Genomic DNA, 8,139 nt, shown 5'->3' with positions numbered 1-8,139 from the left:
TCTCTCTCGCTCTCTCTCTCTCTCTCTCTCTATATATATATATATATATATATATATATATATATATATACACACAAAATGCTTTTTTAAGTGAATGGAATCATGAGGCTCATGATATAAGCAAGGAAGTCAATGTGGGTGATGTGGCAGAAGCCACTGTTGATTCAGGTAATAATGATATACGAGTGTTTTCTGTTTGGTTGGTTCTTTTTTTTTATTGTTGTATAATACTACATTGAGCAGCGCATGGAATGGCCTCTGAGGTCACACACACTATTTCTAACATACTGCTAATACTGGGTTTGTTTGCTCGGGCACAGAGACACTGGAAGCCACAGCTAGCTAAGATGCGTTTTAAATATGTTCTTATGGCGGTTGTATAATGTACTGAGATGGCTGTCACTTCAGTCACCAGGGTAACTACTACTCCTGGAAACGTTAAACCATTTCCTGCCACAAAAGCTCATTTGTTGCATAACCGATTCAATATTTGAATGTCCCAGGCTCTCGTTTGGCATGATTTATGGTTGTTTGGCATAGACGTAATGCAGATGGCCTATTGAAGAGGTTTTATTTACATTTATGTTCTTGGCTGATGCCTCTTTACCAAGTTAACTTACAAAACTACCTATAGCAAAGGTTTTACGATTTGTTTTGCTTGTATCACGTGCAATATGCCACACTAAGTGCTGCCAGCGGGGGTTGTAGTACAGTATTTTGTTTCCTTCAACTACTCTTCTTGATTATATGAATACCAAATCGCGCTGTGAATAATGTGCACCTTGTGAGTTTCTTTCCGTACCTTAATTATTTGCATGTCTTAAAGGGATAGTTCACCCAAAAATGAAAATTCTGTAATTTACTCACCCTCAAGTAGTTTCAAACCTGTATGAATGTCTTTGTTCTGCAGAACACAAAGGGAGATATTCTGAAGAATGTGGGAAACGGAGCAGTTCTGGGGCACCATTGACTTCCATAGTATTTTTTTCTCCTACTATGGAAGTCAATGGTGCCCCAAAACAGCCTGGTTACAAACTTTCTTCAAAATATCTCCCTTTCTGTTCGGCAGAACAAAGACATTTATACGGGTTTGGAACTACTTGAGGGTGAGTAAATGATGACAGAATTTTCATTTTTGGGTGAACTATCCCTTTAAGAGACTGTTGTGCTGCTGTCCTCCTTCTCTGTATCTTGTTTGTATGAAATGCATTTGAGATATGTTTGTCATCCTTTACTTGTTTTTTCTTTTGCTGTTTGTTGTACACAATAAACATTGACACTGAACTCAGTGTGCATTTGCTGCCTGTTTCAGATCCAGCTTTATGGTTCCTTCCTTCCTTTAAAATGCATCTGCACTTCCTTCTGAGGATAACCATAAAAAGTGCTTTCTCAGCATTAAAAACTGGTTTTCATTGGATGATCACAAGCACCATTTCCCTTTAAACTGAGGTCAATGTATTGGGTAACAGAAGAATTAGAAGGGTTATTATTTTCGATAGAGAGCGCTGTTAGACTGGAAAAAAAACATGTACATATAGGCTTATTTATTTGAAAATAGGATGTTTGATTATGATTGATACATATGAGATATTAATATTATAGTCAGCTTTGTATACTATGAGAGTTTAATCAATTATAAAAGCACAAATGTAATGATCATATGTTAGGCTACTTTATTAACAAAATGGTCAGCCAGAAATGGAGAATATAATTTTTTTTTTTATATTTCTAACCATTTAGTATTGATTATCAGTCCTATAATATATATAGTAAAATATATAAAATAGTATACATGTTTTTTTTTTCATTGAAATAATTTTTAGTTTAATGTCTAATTGCTATGAATAGATTAAACAATTATTAATAAAATAAATAAATTCAGGATTACATTTTGTGATATTCAACTTTGAATTACAATTACCATGGGGTCATGGGCTTATTTTTTCTCCCTCTTCTTTTTTTTTTATCTATTAAAAAAAATTTGTATCGAATTTTTTTTAAAAATTGTATACATTTTTTTCTGAACTTATGTTTATTTCACTCTTCTATGATTGATACATATGAGATATTAATATTATAGTCAGCTTTGTATACTATGAGAGTTTAATCAATTATAAAAGCACAAATGTAATGATCATATGTTAGGCTGCTTTATTAACAAAATGGTCATCGAATAATTTGTATCGAATAATTTTTTTTTTAAATTGTATACATTTTTTTCTGAACTTATGTTTATTTCACTATTCATGATTATTCCCTTATGAATAGATTAAACAATTATTAATAAAATAAATAAATTCAGGATTACATTTTGTGATATTCAACTTTGAATTACAATTACCATGGGGTCATGGGCTTATTTTTTCTCCCTCTTCTTTTTTTTTTATCTATTAAAAAAAATTTGTATCGAATTTTTTTTAAAAATTGTATACATTTTTTTCTGAACTTATGTTTATTTCACTCTTCATGATTATTCCCTTTTTATTATTATAATGTATTTATTGACTTCATTCTATTATTATTCTATTATCTCGTGCATTGTGTTATTGTATTGTAGAAATAAAATAAAATATGAAAATTAGATGCTGCCTTGGAAACTAACTGAAACACGTTTAAGTACTACAATTACTAAAACCAAAGTTTAAAAATAAATTAAAACTCTCTCGCTCTCTCTCTCTCTATATATATATATATACACTCACAATAACACATAATCAAAAATAACATACTTTTAAGCATGCCCTAAATGTCTTTTAAATTGTAATTCAAAATATATTGGTTTAAAAACGGTTTAATTAGTCTTTTTATAAATGTATATATATTTTGTGAAAATTCTATTTTTCATAAAATGTAGTAATGTAGTACTGAATATTTTTCTAAAACATTTTGAATCATTCCGTTATTCATTATTTATTTATTTACATATTTGAATGTATTTCTTTGCTTGTTCATATTGGATGTTTCCAGGGTTGTCATTATGGGATATTAATTGGTCGTGGTGGAGCGTGTGACACAGGCAGTGTTGCCAGATTGGGCGGTTTTGAATTTGATTGTGCGCCATGTGAGGGTAAAAATTGGCTTGGGCGGGTGGACAAAATTTGGGATGGTTTAGGGTCAGTTTGGCGGTTTTCAAACATATCAATTGCCTAGGCTAACTGTTTAACAAGCAAGCCCAAGTATGCATGTACTGCATCCAATCAGTCATCACAACGTTACCACACACACACACACACACACACACACACACACTGCAGAGTAGGGATGGGCGGATCGATCCTTAAGCATCGATACTTTCGATACTGATGTTGTATCGAAAGGATCGATCCTCACATAAAAATATCGATTCTAAAGTGCATTTTTTAAACATTAATTTTATTTACTTATCAAGAAATTCGGTGCATAAAAAAAGCTTCTAAGTGGAAAAATAGACTATATTAGCGAATAATTGTGTTGGATAGAACCGGTTCCCGAAAGCATCAGAAGCATTGCCACGTTATTACATTACATTACATTGTTACTATATATAAAATTAATTCTGAAAAATGCATCACGGTTTCCACACAAATATGAAGGAGCAATAATAATAAACGTTTCTTGAGCAGCAAATATTAGAATGATTTCTGAAGGATCATGTGACACTGAAGACTGGTGTAACGATGCTGAAAATTCAGCTTTGATTACAGATACATTTTAAATGACATTTTAAAATATATTAAAATAGTTATTTTGTAATTGTTATATTTCTCAATATTGCTGCTTTTACTATTTTTTTTAATAAGTGCAGCCTTGGTGAGCTTTAAACCTTTAAAAAAAATATTACAGAATCTTACTGACCCCAAACTTTTGCACCCAAAAATTCTGTCATCATGTACTCACCCTCAGGTTGTTCCAAACCTGTATGAATTTCTTTCTTCTGCTGAACACAAAAGAAGATATTTTTAAGAAGACATTTGGTAACCAAACAGTTGATGAACCCCATTGACTTCCATACTATGGAGAAAAAAAATATTCCGGAAGCTGTTTGGTTGAGTAAAAAAAAATTTGAGTGAACTTCCCTTTAACTAGTCATCAGATTTTTTATTTTTTATTCTAGACATTAGGTTTATGAAATGCCTTAACACATGACTTGCGATGAAGTGAATGCACAAAAGAATGACTTCTTCTTACGTCTTTATGAAGATCACCCAGAGATCACCTCCCGAGGGAAGTGTCAGCTGTGCGGAGCTGGGCAAAAGCAAAATATTGACGTGGGAAAACACTCTGCTTCAGAGTGTGTGGCCGATGGTAAGGAGTCATCCACAAACTAGTTCTTCAGCAGGTAGATTGATCTCCAGGCATTGAGAGCATTTCAAATTTTAAAACGTACCATCTCTGTTGTGTGGTTTTTGAAAGACAAAACTCCAAGATGCTCCATTATAGGAATAAAAGGATATGTTTGGAGTTCTGAAGAAACGGAAGGCCCTCAGGAGGATCCAAACCGAGTTTCAAGCCCAAAGAAGCGAAAACTGCATAAAATGTGTGCAGTAGATTTAGAGGACGAGATGGTCATCAAACGTGTGAAGAGCTGCAGGGCTGGTAAAGGCTACTCTACTCAGATTAAACATGATAAATGTTTATTTACATGCTTGGAATCTTAATGTTACCTCTGATTAAAACCCTTGTCATAGTTGCAGAATTAGTTCTTGATATAACTGTGGAAATATTGATAGCATAGTTTATTTATGTTAAACTATAAATTATTTTGTATCAAAATGTTTGAACTCAAATGTTTGTAATACTTCAATGTAATAATATTAAAGAGAAGCGAAAACTGCATAAAATGTGTGCAGTAGATTTAGAGGACGAGATGGTCATCAAACGTGTGAAGAGCTGCAGGGCTGGTAAAGGCTACTCTACTCAGATTAAACATGATAAATGTTTATTTACATGCTTGGAATCTTAATGTTACCTCTGATTAAAACCCTTGTCATAGTTGCAGAATTAGTTCTTGATATAACTGTGGAAATATTGATAGCATAGTTTATTTATGTTAAACTATAAATTATTTTGTATCAAAATGTTTGAACTCAAATGTTTGTAATACTTCAATGCAATAATATTAAAGGGGTCATATAATGCTGCTAAAAAGAACATTATTTTGTGTATTTGGTGTAATGAAATGTGTTTATGCGGTTTAAGGTTCAAAAAACACATTACTTTCCACATACTGTACATTATTGTTTCTCCTCTATGCCCCGCCTTTCTGAAACGCGTCGATTTTTACAAAGCTCATCGGTCTGAAAAAGCGAGGTGTGCTCTGATATCCAGTGCATTGTGATTGGCTGAATTCCTCAAGCGTGTGACGGAAATGTTACGCACCTTACATACTGTGATGATACCATACTGTCAGGCCGGAGCGATGATTCAAAAACATGAAAACCCATTATAAACGAGGCATTTGTTGCATCCAGTGGGGACAGAATTATGGATTATAATGACTTATACTGTCTTTTTACGCATTGCATCGCGCTGCGTAAACACAGTCTCTGAGTCAGAGAACAGCCGGCATTGTAGTCTACTCTCCCAGAATCAGGAAACGGTCCTACATAAAATGCGCTGCACACATCTGAATATTTGGGTTGAAGTGTTCTGGAACAGTGTTGTAAATACAACTTAACCACTGATTTCTAGTCGTGTCCATTTTTGGAAGACCAAACAAAGTAGTTTCGCTTTCACAACGAAACATAGCTTCACACACGGTGGCCTACAGTGAGCGGCGGCCGGAGGCCTAGAGTGTGCAGAGGCGGCAGATTCGACGAAGGAGCTTCCAGAGCTCGACCGCTTCGTCCACGGTGAAAGCCGATCCGGCGATCCACAGCGTGAAGTTGTTGTATTTCCTCAGCGACCAGCACGGATCAGCTCCAGGCATGACGAAGCGGATATTGTCCTCTTTTGAAAGACCAAACAAAGTTTCCCTTTCACAACAAAACACACATCGCCTTCACGACATGGCGGCAGCAACAACAATACTACAGCTGACGTAGACATGTGGGGGCATGTTAGAACGGGCCGTTTTAGGCAGGCGTGGCTGGCTCTTAACTTTTATAAAGAATATCTCTTTGGATTTGAGACTTTAGTCTTTGCAACTTTACAGATCTTCTTTATGCACCAAGAGCTTGTAACACTCCAAAGAGAAAGGAAAAATTGAAATCGCATCATATGACCCCTTTAATCATTATAAAATCTGTTGACATTTTGAAAAGAAAATGTGACATTTATCCTTTGTTTAGCTGTCAGGAATTATTGCTGGTGTTTGCCAAGGCAAGCCAACACTATTACTATTGCTTGTAAAAAATCTTTTTTTTTTTTCCAGAATTGTGTGTGTGTGTGTGTGTGTGTGTGTGTGTGTATATATATATATCTACAGTGCATCGCATCATATGACCCCTTTAATCATTATAAAATCTGTTGACATTTTGAAAAGAAAATGTGACATTTATCCTTTGTTTAGCTGTCAGGAATTATTGCTGGTGTTTGCCAAGGCAAGCCAACACTATTACTATTGCTTGTAAAAAATATATATATTTTTTTCCAGAATTGTGTGTGTGTGTGTGTGTGTGTGTGTATATATATATATATACAGTGCACAGCATAAATGAGTACACCACCTCTAAAACTTAATAAATTCAGCAATTACTCTTTACTTAGAAGACATGTTAGGGTTCTTTGGAGATGCAATGTTCCAACAAGCCTGCTTGATCAATTACCAAAGAAGAATGCCAAAGTTATTCAGCAAAATAAGATTTTCTTATCAAAGTGATAAAATGTTGTGTTGCAAAATGAGTACACCCTCCTGAAAGTTACTAACTAAAAAAGTGTATAGGTTTAATGCTGTTTTTGATCAACAGGTAAGTAAACTGAACCAAAACTTTTAAAGACAAGTCATTTCCTGACAATTAAAATTGTTATATAGCCCACTGAATCATGCTCAGACGTAATGCTGGCAGCAGTGGAACCACTTGGGAGAGAACTGCCAGGTGACTTATTTCTTAGCATAAAAGAGGACAATGGTACAAGAGGAATACCAAATTATTGTTTTAAGTGTGAAAATATAGCAGAAGTAGCACCAACATTCAAAAACAATGGACGTGTGATAAGGCTCCTGAAATAATCAGGTCTTCACTTTAAGTTTTCATTTAGTGATGAGTGAATTTTTGCTAGGAAAAGAGCAGGAGAAATAGCATGCAAGTGTCTCAGAGCCGGCAAAAGCTATGAAAAGAGTGACACTTTATCTCACAGAGTATGACACCGCCTGCAGAAGTGACAAGCATGGTTGTTGTCACCACTAAAATGGCCTACTGTAGTCAAAGCAAAATAAACTCATTTAACCTCTTCCTGGGCCCATATTTACAAAATAGAGACTTCTGGGAATCCATACTCTGGTCTCAAGAGACCAATTCAATCATTTCGGATCCAAAAGCACCCAAAATGTTCTGGTGTTGCTTAAGGAGGAGTATAGAGAGAAGTGCTTGGTACCCACAGTGACGTTCAGTGGTAGTAAAGCTTTTATTTAGGGATGTATGAGTGCTGAAGGTGTGAGGGAGTTGTACTTTATCAATGCTGGCATGAATTCACACACCACTGTGTGATGTAATACAAAAACTTGAAACAGAAGATGCTACCCTCCCCTCATTCCCTGCATTATTGGGCATTTTTTCAGCATGACAATGAATATATTCATTCTCCCGAGGTGAAAATCCTTCAGTGGACATGTATTTCACTCAATCTTAACACTCTTGAGCTGCTGTGAGAGATTCTGTCGAGACAAGCTGAGCAACACTCCCCCATTAAAGATCAGAGCATTCAAGGAGGTCGTCCTCCAGGAGTTAAACAGCACAGATGTGAAAATTTGTCATGAACTTGTACACTCAGTGCCAAGAAGTGTCAGAGCAGTATACTTTAAGTTCTGGAGGACATACCAAGTACTAGAATATTATACATTTTCTGAATTAAATCTAGGGTGTATTGTACTAATTTCTGCAATCCTTCATTTAAACAAAATTGGCTAAGTTACTTATCTTACAGACAATATTGGCATACGTTTTGTTGTTTTTATTAAGTATATGTTTAAATTTTGCCATCTTTCCATGAATTATATTA

Source organism: Sinocyclocheilus grahami, unplaced genomic scaffold (genome assembly GCF_001515645.1).
Source record: "Sinocyclocheilus grahami isolate Dianchi unplaced genomic scaffold, SAMN03320097.WGS_v1.1 scaffold704.1, whole genome shotgun sequence".
In the NCBI taxonomy this organism is placed as follows: Eukaryota; Metazoa; Chordata; class Actinopteri; order Cypriniformes; family Cyprinidae; genus Sinocyclocheilus; species Sinocyclocheilus grahami.
The sequence above is the reverse complement of the archived record's forward strand: the minus strand, read 5'-3'. Positions refer to the sequence as shown.